Source organism: Bos indicus x Bos taurus, chromosome 6, assembly GCF_003369695.1.
Source record: "Bos indicus x Bos taurus breed Angus x Brahman F1 hybrid chromosome 6, Bos_hybrid_MaternalHap_v2.0, whole genome shotgun sequence".
Taxonomy (NCBI): Eukaryota; Metazoa; Chordata; class Mammalia; order Artiodactyla; family Bovidae; genus Bos; species Bos indicus x Bos taurus.
The window spans coordinates 31,419,917-31,432,378 of record NC_040081.1 but is presented as its reverse complement, the minus strand read 5'-3'; the positions used below and the strand labels follow the sequence as shown (position 1 = coordinate 31,432,378).

Genomic DNA, 12,462 nt, shown 5'->3' with positions numbered 1-12,462 from the left:
GTATCAAATGTTCATTTCTGCTAAAGGAAGCAACTACAGAAATGTTTTATTTATATAAAGTAACAAGTGGTACAGATGCAAAAACAAACAAAAACCCAACAACTTCCCCAATACTACTTCAAAATGAGCATATCAAACTTGATTTTCTTTAGAATGTAGGTATTTATCTTCTGGACAAAAATGCTTAGTCAGTCTTCAAAGAAAAGCAATTACAATTTGAGGACACTTCATATTCGTCTCTGTTGCCAGCACCAATTCCATCTCATATGAATTTTTCCATTCATGAAAACGATTAAATTCTCCACTGCTGTCTGCGGCACCTATTATTTATTCTGGATCAGGACCTCTGGTAAAACTTCTTGCTCAAGCAGGATCTCTTTTCTTCTATGATTTGCTATCACCAGGTTCACTATCAGATATTTTCTTTTTGTACCATCTTTTTCTTTACCAGCTTTTTGAGAATTAAGAAATGCTTCAATTAACTCTGGACAATCTAAATTTTCTTCCAGCTCTAAAGGATTGTCTGTATCTGTTAATCTCTTCCATTTCAGGAAATACCTCACCTTCCCATTTACTACATGTCAGTCTAGTTCTTTTTCTACTACAAATTCTTCAGATTCTGCCTCTTTGAATTTTTTACCCTGTTCTTTCTGTTTCTTTCTCATTTTTTTTACATTAGAGGCATGGTGCCTAGTGATCCCCTGAGGGCAAGGAGAGGGAACATTGTAGGAGTGGGCCATGACCAAAGTCAGTGGAGGTTTCTCCTGCTTTGCCCATACATTTATTAAACCAAGTGCAATGTATTGAGGATAAAGAAACAAATATTTGGATCAAAGCCATTTATTGGCTATATATTGTATGTTAGTAATACAAAAGTGCTGCAGGTATTATAAGTAAAAAAGATGGTTCTGCTGGGGGAAATAAGTAGGTCAGTGACTAAAAATTAGGTTAATTAGCCCAGATAATAAGTACTACAGGAGTCTTGTTTGAGATGTGTGGCAAGAGCAAACTCATCATTATTTGGTAAGTGCTTTCTTGATTCTAATTTGAGGAAATTTAAAGCAATCAGCCAAAAATCTCCAAAACTAAACAACAACAAAAAACCTTGATACTAAAATGAGGATTTATGAACTATGGTCTGTACTGACTGAATGGTCATCCCCTATACCCCTGCCAAAAAAAAAAAATGTCCATGAACTAACCCCTGAAACCTGTGAATGTGAGCTTATTTGGGAGAAAGGCCTTTGCACATATAACTAATATAAGGACTTCAAAATGAAATCACCGTAGATTATCCAGGCAGACCGTAAATATCCTTAGAAAGATGGTGGAAGATTTAAGACAGAAAAGGACAAAGTCGGAGTGGCTGTGTAAAGACCTAAGAGACAGAGATTGGAATTTCTCAGCCACAAGCTGAGGACTGCCCGGACCCACCAGAAACTGGAAAAGGCAAGGAAAGATTCTCATCTAGATGCTTTGGAGAAAACAGAGCCCTGACAACATCTTGATTTCAGATCTATTCTCTAGAACTGTGAGAGAACAAATTTATGCTGTTTAAACTGCTGAAATTGTGGTAATTTATTATGGCAGCTACAGAAAACAAATCATGATCTAATCTGCCTTATTTTGCAAATCATAGACAATTTTGAAAGTGTTTCAGTCACTACAAAGTTGAAAGTGCATGTAGAAATGTCTATATGAATCACAGTAGGGAACATTTTCTTTATTACATTTAGATATATATTGCTTTTATATACCACAGCACATCATAGTGTTTGGTTGTTTTCCCTCTCCCCATGTCCATGAGTCTATTCTTTATGTCTGTTTCTCCATTGCTGCCCTGAAAATAAATTCTTCAGTACCATTTTTCTAGATTCCATATATATGTGTTAGAATATGATATTTATCTTTCTCTTTCTGACTTACTTCACTCTGTATAATAGGCTCTAGGTTCATCCACCTCATTAGAACTAACTCAAGTGTGTTCCTTTTTATGGCTGAGTAATAGTCCATTGGGTATATGTACCACTACTTCTTTTTTTTTTTTTTTTCTCTAATTTTATTTTATTTTTAAACTTTACATAATTGTATTAGTTTTGCCAAATATCAAAATGAATCCGCCACAGGTATACATGTGCTCCCCATCCCGAACCCTCCTCCCTCCTCCCTCCCCATACCATCCCTCTGGGCCGTCCCAGTGCACCAGCCCCCAGCATCCAGCATCATGCATCGAACCTGGACTGGCAACTCGTTCCTACATGATATTTTACATGTTTCATTGCCATTCTCCCAAATCTTCCCACCCTCTCCCTCTCCCACAGAGTCCATAAGACTGTTCTATACATCAGTGTCTCTTTTGCTGTCTCGTACACCGGGTTATTGTTACCATCTTTCTAAATTCCATATATATGCGTTAGTATACTGTATTTATGTTTTTCCTTCTGGCTTACTTCACTCTGTATAATAGGCTCCAGTTTCATCCACCTAATTAGAACTGATTCAAATGTATTCTTTTTAATGGCTGAGTAATACTCCATTGTGTATATGTACCACAGCTTTCTTATCCATTCATCTGCTGATGGACATCTAGGTTGCTTCCATGTCTTGGCTATTATAAACAGTGCTGCGATGAACATTGGGGTACACGTGTCTCTTTCCCTTCTGGTTTCCTCAGTGTGTATGCCCAGCAGTGGGGTTGCTGGATCATAAGGCAGTTCTATTTCCAGTTTTTTGAGGAATCTCCACACTGTTCTCCATAGTGGCTGTACTAGTTTGCATTCCCACCAACAGTGTAAAAGGGTTCCCTTTTCTCCACACCCTCTCCAGCATTTATTATTTGTAGACTTTTGGATCGCAGCCATTCTGACTGGTGTGAAATGGTACCTCATAGTGGTTTTGATTTGCATTTCTCTGATAATGAGTGATGTTGAGCATCTTTTCATGTGTTTGTTAGCCATCTGTATGTCTTTTTTGGAGAAATGTCTATTTAGTTCTTTGGCCCATTTTTTGATTGGGTCGTTTATTTTTCTGGAGTTGAGCTGTAGGAGTTGCTTGTATATTTTTGAGATTAGTTGTTTGTCCGTTGCTTCATTTGCTATTATTTTCTCCCATTCTGAAGGCTGTCTTTTCACCTTGCTAATGGTTTCCTTTGATGTGCAGAAGCTTTTAAGGTTAATTAGGTCCCATTTGTTTATTTTTGCTTTTATTTCCAATATTCTGGGAGGTGGGTCATAGAGGATCCTGCTGTGATGTATGTCGGAGAGTGTTTTGCCTATGTTCTCCTCTAGGAGTTTTATAGTTTCTGGTCTTACGTTTAGATCTTTAATCCATTTTGAGTTTATTTTTGTGTATGGTGTTAGAAAGTGGTCCAGTTTCATTCTTTTACAAGTGGTTGACCAGATTTCCCAGCACCACTTGTTAAAGAGATTGTCTTTAATCCATTGTATATTCTTGCCTCCTTTGTCGAAGATAAGGTGTCCATATGTGCGTGGATTTATCTCTGGGCTTTCTATTTTATTCCATTGATCAATATTTCTGTCTTTGTGCCAGTACCATACTGTCTTGATAACTGTGGCTTTGTAGTAGAGCCTGAAGTCAGGTAGGAGGTTGATTCCTCCAGTTCCATTCTTCTTTCTCAAGATCGCTTTGGCTATTCGAGGTTTTTTGTATTTCCATACAAATTGTGAAATTATTTGTTCTAGCTCTGTGAAGAATACTGTTGGTAACTTGATAGGGATTGCGTTGAATCTATAAATTGCTTTGGGTAGTATACTCATTTTCACTATATTGATTCTTCCAATCCATGAACATGGTATATTTCTCCATCTATTAGTGTCCTCTTTGATTTCTTTCACCAGTGTTTTATAGTTTTCTATATATAGGTCTTTAGTTTCTTTAGGTAGATATATTCCTAAGTATTTTATTCTTTCCGTTGCAATGGTGAATGGAATTGTTTCCTTAATTTCTCTTTCTGTTTTCTCATTATTAGTGTATAGGAATGCAAGGGATTTCTGTGTGTTGATTTTATATCCTGCAACTTTACTGTAGTCATTGATTATTTCTAGTAATTTTCTGGTGGATTCTTTAGGGTTTTCTATGTACAGGATCATGTCATCTGCAAATAGTGAGAGTTTTACTTCTTCTTTTCCAATTTGGATTCCTTTTATTTCTTTTTCTGCTCTGATTGCTGTGGCCAAAACTTCCAAAACTATGTTGAATAGTAATGGTGAAAGTGGGCACCCTTGTCTTGTTCCTGACTTTAGAGGAAATGCTTTCAATTTTTCACCATTGAGGATAATGTTTGCTGTGGGTTTGTCATATATAGCTTTTATTATGTTGAGGTATGTTCCTTCTATTCCTGCTTTCTGGAGAGTTTTTATCATAAATGGATGTTGAATTTTGTCAAAGGCTTTCTCTGCATCTATTGAGATAATCATATGGTTTTTATTTTTCAATTTGTTAATGTGGTGTATTACATTGATTGATTTGCGGATATTGAAGAATCCTTGCATCCCTGGGATAAAGCCCACTTGATCATGGTGTATGATCTTTTTAATGTGTTGTTGGATTCTGATTGCTAGAATTTTGTTAAGGATTTTTGCATCTATGTTCATCAGTGATATTGGCCTGTAGTTTTCTTTTTTTGTGGGATCTTTGTCAGGTTTTGGTATTAGGGTGATGGTGGCCTCATAGAATGAGTTTGGAAGTTTACCTTCCTCTGCAATTTTCTGGAAGAGTTTGAGCAGGATAGGTGTCAGCTCTTCTCTAAATTTTTGGTAGAATTCAGCTGTGAAGCCGTCTGGACCGGGGCTTTTGTTTGCTGGAAGATTTTTGATTACAGTTTCAATTTCCGTGCTTGTGATGGGTCTGTTAAGATTTTCTATTTCTTCCTGGTCCAGTTTTGGAAAGTTGTACTTTTCTAAGAATTTGTCCATTTCTTCCACGTTGTCCATTTTATTGGCATATAATTGTTGATAGTAGTCTCTTATGATCCTTTGTATTTCTGTGTTGTCTGTTGTGATCTCTCCATTTTCGTTTCTAATTTTGTTGATTTGATTTTTCTCCCTTTGTTTCTTGATGAGTCTGGCTAATGGTTTGTCAATTTTATTTATCCTTTCAAAGAACCAGCTTTTGGTTTTATTGATTTTTGCTATGGTCTCTTTTGTTTCTTTTGCATTTATTTCTGCTCTAATTTTTAAGATTTCTTTCCTTCTACTAACCCTGGGGTTCTTCATTTCTTCCTTTTCTAGTTGCTTTAGGTGTAGAGTTAGGTTATTTATTTGACTTTTTTCTTGTTTCTTGAGGTGTGCCTGTATTGCTATGAACTTTCCCCTTAGGACTGCTTTTACCGTGTCCCACAGGTTTTGGGTTGTTGTGTTTTCATTTTCATTCGTTTCTATGCAAATTTTGATTTCTTTTTTGATTTCTTCTGTGATTTGTTGGTTATTCAGCAGCGTGTTGTTCAGCCTCCATATGTTGGAATTTTTAATAGTTTTTCTCCTGTAATTGAGATCTAATCTTACTGCATTGTGGTCAGAAAAAATGCTTGGAATGATTTCTATTTTTTTGAATTTACCAAGGCTAGCTTTATGGCCCAGCATGTGATCTATCCTGGAGAAGGTTCCATGTGCGCTTGAGAAAAAGGTGAAATTCATTGTTTTGGGATGAAATGACCTATAGATATCAATTAGGTCTAACTGGTCTATTGTATCGTTTAAAGTTTGTGTTTCCTTGTTAATTTTCTGTTTAGTTGATCTATCCATAGGTGTAAGTGGGGTATTAAAGTCTCCCACTATTATTGTGTTATTGTTAATTTCTCCTTTCATACTTGTTAGCATTTGTCTTACGTACTGTGGTGCTCCCGTGTTGGGTGCATATATATTTATAATTGTTATATCTTCTTCTTGGATTGATCCTTTGATCATTATGTAGTGACCTTCTTTGTCTCTTTTCACAGCCTTTGTTTTAAAGTCTATTTTATCTGATATGAGTATTGCTACTCCTGCTTTCTTTTGGTCCCTATTTGCATGGAAAATCTTTTTCCAGCCCTTCACTTTCAGTCTGTATGTGTCCCCTGTTTTGAGGTGGGTCTCTTGTAGACAACATATGTTGGGGTCTTGTTTTTGTATCCATTCAGCCAGTCTTTGTCTTTTGGTTGGGGCATTCAACCCATTTACATTTAAGGTAATTACTGATAAGTATGTTCCCGTTGCCATTTACTTTATTGTTTTGGGTTCGAGTTTATACACCGTTTTTGTGTTTCCTGTCTAGAGAATATCCTTTAGTATTTGTTGGAGAGCTGGTTTGGTGGTGCAGAATTCTCTCAGCTTTTGCTTGTCTGAAAAGCTTTTGATTTCTCCTTCATACTTGAATGAGATCCTTGCTGGGTACAATAATCTGGGCTGTAGGTTATTTTCTTTCATCATTTTAAGTATTTCTTGCCATTCCCTCCTGGCTTGAAGAGTTTCTATTGAAAGATCAGCTGTTATCCTTATGGGAATTCCCTTGTGTGTTATTTGTTGTTTTTCCCTTGCTGCTTTTAATATTTGTTCTTTGTGTTTGATCTTTGTTAATTTGATTAATATGTGTCTTGGGGTGTTTCTCCTTGGGTTTATCCTGTTTGGTACTCTCTGGGTTTCTTGGACTTGGGTGATTATTTCCTTCCCCATTTTAGGGAAGTTTTCCACTATTATCTCCTCAAGTATTTTCTCATGGTCTTTCTTTTTGTCTTCTTCTTCTGGAACCCCTATGATTTGAATGTTGTAGCGTTTAATATTGTCCTGGAGGTCTCTGAGATTGTCCTCATTTCTTTTAATTCGTTGTTCTTTTATCCTCTCTGATTCATTTATTTCTACCATTCTATCTTCTAATTCACTAATCCTGTCTTCTGCCTCTGTTATTCTACTATTTGTTGCCTCCAGAGTGTTTTTAATTTCACTTATTGCATTATTCATTATATATTGACTCTTTTTTATTTCTTCTAGGTCCTTGTTAAACCTTTCTTGCATCTTCTCAATCCTTGTCTCCAGGCTATTTATCTGTGATTCCATTTTAGTTTCAAGATTTTGGATCAATTTCACTATCATTATTCGGAATTCTTTATCAGGTAGATTCCCTATCTCTTCCTCTTTTGTTTGGTTTGGTGGGCATTTATCCTGTTCCTTTATCTGCTGAGTATTCCTCTGTCTCTTCATCTTGTTTAAATTGCTGAGTTTGGGGTGTCCTTTCTGTATTCTGGCAGTCTGTGGAGTTCTCTTTATTGTGGCTTTTCCTCACTGTGTGTGGGTTTGTACAGGTGGCTTGTCAAGGTTTCCTGGTTAGGGAAGCTTGTGTCGGTGTTCTGGTGGGTGGAGCTGTATTTCTTCTCTCTGGAGTGCAATGAAATGTCCAGTAATGAGTTATGAGATGTCTATAGTTTTGGGGTGACTTTGGGCAGCCTGTATCTTGAAGCTCAGGGCTGTGTTCCTTTGTTGCTGGAGAATTTGCTTGGTATGTCTTGCCCTGGAACTTATTGGCCCTTGTGTGGTGCTTGGTTTCAGTGTCGGTATGGAGGCATTTGATGAGCTCCTGTCAATGAATGTTCCTTGGAGTCAGGAGTTCCCTGGAGTCAGGGTTTGGACTTAAGTCTCCTGCTTCCGATTATCGGTCTTATTTTTACAGTAGTTTCAAAACTTCTCCTTCTATATAACACCATTGATAAAACATCTACATTAAAGATGATAAGTTTCTCTACAGTGAGGGTCACTCAGAGAGGTTCACAGGGTTACATGGAGAAGAGAAGAGGGAGGAGGGAGTTAGAGGTGACCCAAATGAGATGAGGTGAATCAATAGTGGAGAGAGTGGGCTAGCCAGTAGTCACTTCCTTATGTGCACTCCACAACTGGACCACTCAGAGATGTTCACGGGGTTATACAGAGAAGAGAAGGAGGAAGGTAACTGAGGTGGCCAGAAGGATAAAAGGGGGGAATGAAAAGGAGGGAGACAGATCCAGCCAGTAATCAGTTCCCTAAGTGTTCTCCACCGACTGGAACACACAGAAATTCACAGAGTTGGGTAGAGTAGAGAGGGGTTAGGGAGGAGACACAGGCGACCTGGTGGAGAAAAAGGAGGGTCCAAAGGGAGAGAGAGCAGTCAAGCCAGTAATCTCACTCCCTAGTGAAAAATGGGTCCTGAAGATTGGGTCCTTAAAGGTACAAAATTGGTAACAAATACATAAAAGCAAAAATTAAAAATCTAGAGTAGAGTTTGGAATTTCAAAAATACGACGTTAAAGAAAAGAAGAAGGAAAAGAAAGAGAGAAAGAACGAACAAACAAAAACAAACAAGGTTGCGAAAATTATAAAGAAAGTACAGGTACAAAATTGATAACTAATACCAGAAAGCGAAAATTAAAAATCTAGAGTAGAGTTTGGAATTTCAAAAATACGATGTTAAAGAAAAGAAGAAGGAAAAGAAAGAGAGAAAAAACGAACAAACAAAAACAAACAAGGTCGCGAAAATTATAAAGAAAGTACAGGTACAAAATTGATAACTAATACCAGAAAGCAAAAATTAAAAATCTAGAGTAGAGTTTGGAATTTCAAAAATACAATGTTAAAAAAAAAAAAAAGAAGAAAAATAAAGAGAGAAAACAAACAAACAAATACGAACAATGTCACAAAAATTATAAAGAAAATACAGGTACAAAATTGATATCAAATACCAAAAAGCATAAATTAAAAATCTAGAGTAAAGTTTGGAATTTCAGATATACAATGTTATATAAAAGAAGAAGAGAAAGAAACAGAGAAGAAGAAAAAAAAAAAAAGTCACAGAAATTATATAAAAAAAAACTATAGGTACAAAATTGATAACATATACCAAAAAGCGAAAATTAAAAATCTAGAGTAGAGTTTGGAATTTCAAAAATACAATGTTAAAGAAAAGAAGAAAAAAACAAAGACCAAAAAAAAAAAAAAAAACCAAGGTCAAAAAATTATAAAATATATATATATGAAGTTTGCTGAAGAAGAAAAAAATAGGGTCTTTTTTTTTTTTTGCAAAGTAATAGGTTATAAAAGTGAAAATTAAAGGAACAATAGAGGACTTAAATTTTTTTTTTTTAATTAAAAAAAAAAAGAAAGAATGATTGTAAAAATAATAAAAATATATCTAGGACTTTTTTGTTTTTTTTTTTTGTGGGTGTTGTGGGTTCAGTTCATTTTTGGCTAGTTCCTTGGTCAGATTTATATTTCTCAAGATCTATAGGCCCCTTCCTATGTAGTCCGTAGTAACCACAGGGTTTTGATCTATTGCCTGTAGCTTCCAAGGCGTTTCCCTCTGTTATATCTTCTTCTGTTTGCTAGTCTCTTCAGTATCTGGTTTCCGCCCTGACTCAAAGGGCACGGTGGAGGACACTTTTTTTTTTTTTTTTTTTTTTTAGGCTTACTTGTTCAGTCGTGCTGTGGGGAGGAAGGGAGGGATGCTGCAAACAAATAACACTGGCGTGGGCTCGCAGTGCCTCAGCCACCCTGGGTCTGCCCCCGCTCACGGCGCGTGTAGCCTCCCTGTCCACACTGCTCGGACTCTAGGTTGTTCCGCCGGGAACAATCCGAGGCTGGCCCTGGGCTGCATGCACCTCCCAGGTCCAAGCCGCTCAGGTTCAGGCACTCGGGTAGTCCTCAGAGGCACAGACTCAGTTGGGCCTGCGTTTTGTGCTCTTCCCAGGTCCGAGCGCCAATTTGCTCTTCCCAGGCGAGCGCCAATGCTGCGACTTATCGCCTCCCCGCCACTCGGTTATCTGGATGTAAAACCGGCGCACCTTCTCAGGCAGATGTTGACCGTCCAGACCCCCAAGAAGTTTTAGTTAGCAAAGAAGCCGGCTTACAATTTTATAGATAATGTCTCTCTGGGGCTGCGATTGCCCCCTTCCGGCTCTGGCTGCCTGTCACCGGAGGGGGAAGGTCTGCAGCCAGCTATCTCTGTTCAGTCCTTTGTTTCGTGCGCGGGCCTGGCGGTCTTAGGTTAGGGCTGGCTTTTCGCGTGGTAGGTATCCCACAGTCTGGTTTGCTAGCCCAAATTATTTCGCTCAGATAGCGCTCAGGGTATTCAGGCCAGATTCTTACTCTCAGCGATGCAGCCCACGCCGCGCCTCCCTGCCCAGCCCCGGCTTGCTAATGGCGGATGCAGGCGTCTGCGCTGCTTCTCTGCTGGGGGAGTTACTGTAGGGCTCGCAATCTGTGAGTTTTAAATTGTTTATTTATTTCTTCTCCCTGTTATGTTGCCCTCTGTGCTTCCAAAGCTCGGCACAGATTCGGCAGTGAGAAGGTTTCCTGATGTTTGGAAACTTCTCTCTTTTTAAGATTCCCTTCCCGGGACGGAACTCCGTCCCTCCCTCTTTTGTCTCTTTTTTTTTGTTTTTAATATTTTTTCCTACCTCCTTTCGAAGAGTTGGGTTGCTTTTCTGGGTGCCTGATGTCCTCTGCCGGCATTCAGAAGTTGTTTTGTGGAATTTACTCGACGTTTAAATGCTCTTTTGATGAATTTGTGGGGGAGAAAGTGTTCTCCCCGTCCTACTCCTCCGCCATCTTGGCTCCTCCCCCCTGTACCACTACTTCTTTATCCATTCATTTATCAATGGACATCTAGTTTGCTTCCATTCTACCTATTGTAAATAGCTCTGCAATGAACAATGGGACATATATGTCTTTTCAGTTTTGGTTTCCTCAGGGAAACCTGGGAAACCTAGGAGTGCTGGGTCATATGGTGGTTTTATTCCTAGTTTTTAAAGGAATTTCCATACCGTCTTTCCTAGTGGCTGTATTGATTTGCATTCCCACCAACAGTGCAAGAGTGTTCCCTTTTCTCCACACCCTCTCCCCCATTTATTGTTTGTAGACTTTTTGATGATGGCTATTCTGACCTGTGTGAGCTGATATCTCATTGTAGTTCTGATTTGCATTTCTCTAATAATGAGTGATGTTGAGCATCTTTTCATGTGTTTGTTAGCCATCTGTATGTCTTCTTTGAGAAATATCTGTTTAGGTCTTCTTCACACTTTTTGATTGGGTTGTTTGTTCTTCTGGTATTGAGTATATGAGCTGCTTGTGTATTTTGGAAATCAATCCTTTGTCAGTTGTTTTATGCTATTATTTTCTCCCATTCTGAGGGTTGTCTTTTCACCTTGCTTATAGTTTCCTTTGCTGTGCAAAAGCTTTTAAGCTTAATCAGGTCCAACTTATTTACTTTTGTTTTTATTTCTGTTACTCTAGGAGGTGGGTCATGGAGAAGGCAATGGCAACCCACTCCATTACTCGTGCCTGGAAAATCCCATGGATGGAGGAGCCTGGTAGGCTGCAGTCCATGGGGTCGCTAAGAGTCGGACACGACTGAGCGACTTCACTTTCACTTTTCACTTTCATGCATTGGAGAAGGAAATGGCAACCCACTCCAGTGTTCTAGCCTGGAGAATCCCAGGGATGGTGGAGCCTGGTGGGCTGCCGTCTGTGGGGTTGCACAGAGTCGGACATGATTGAAGTGACTTAGCAGCAGCAGCAGCAGCAGCAGGAGGTGGGTCATGGAGGATCTTGCTTTGATTTATGTCATCAAGTGTTCTGCCTGTGTTTTCCTCTAAGAGTTTTATAGTTTTTGGTCTTACATTTAGGTGTTTAATCCATTTTGAGTTTATCCTTGTGTATGGTATTAGGAAGTGTTCTAATTTCATTCTTTTACATGTAGCCATCAAGTTCTCCCTGCACCATTTATTGAAGAGGCTGTCTTTGCCCCATTGTATATTACCTCCTTTGTCAAAAATAAGATGCCCATAGGTGCATGGGATTATTTCTGGACTTTCTATCTTGTTCCATCGGTCTATATTTCTATTTTTGTGCCAGTACCATACTGTCTGGATGACTATAGCTTTGTAGTATAATCTAAAGTCAGGAAGGTTGATTCCTCCAATTCCATTCTTCTTTCTCAAGACTGCTTTGGCTATTCAGAGTCTTTTGTGTTTCCATATGAATTGTGAAATTTTTTGTTCTAGTTCTCCGAAAAATGTCATTGGAATTTGAAAAAGATTGCATTGAATCTGTACATTGCCTTTGGTAGTACAGTCATTTTCACAGCATTGATTCTTTCTACCCAGGAACATGGAATGTTTATGTAGTCTTTGATTTCTTTCATTAGTGTCTTATAATTTTCTGGGTACAGTTCTTTTGTCTCCTTGGGTAAGTTTATTCCTAGATATTTAATTCTATTTGTTGTAATAGTGAATGGGATTGAATCCTTAATTTCTCTTTCTGATTATTCATTGTTAGAATATAGAAATGCAATTGATTTCTGTGTATTGATTATGAATCCTGAAACTTTGCTAAATTCACTGATTACCTCTAGTAATTTTCTGATACTATCTTTAGAGTTTTCTATATACAGTATCATGTCATCTGCAAACAGAGTTTTACTTCTTCTTTTCTGATCTGGATTCTT

At 38.1% G+C, this 12,462-nt stretch overlaps 1 protein-coding gene and 1 pseudogene across 3 annotated transcripts in view; one reads left to right on the top strand and one right to left on the bottom strand.

The window, feature by feature from the left end:
* GRID2 (glutamate ionotropic receptor delta type subunit 2) overlaps positions 1–12,462 on the top strand; it is a 1,644,075-nt gene that overhangs the window by 1,174,386 nt on the left and 457,227 nt on the right. The gene's annotated exons all lie outside the window — the stretch shown is intronic.
* Positions 133–668, bottom strand: LOC113894758 (annotated as a pseudogene).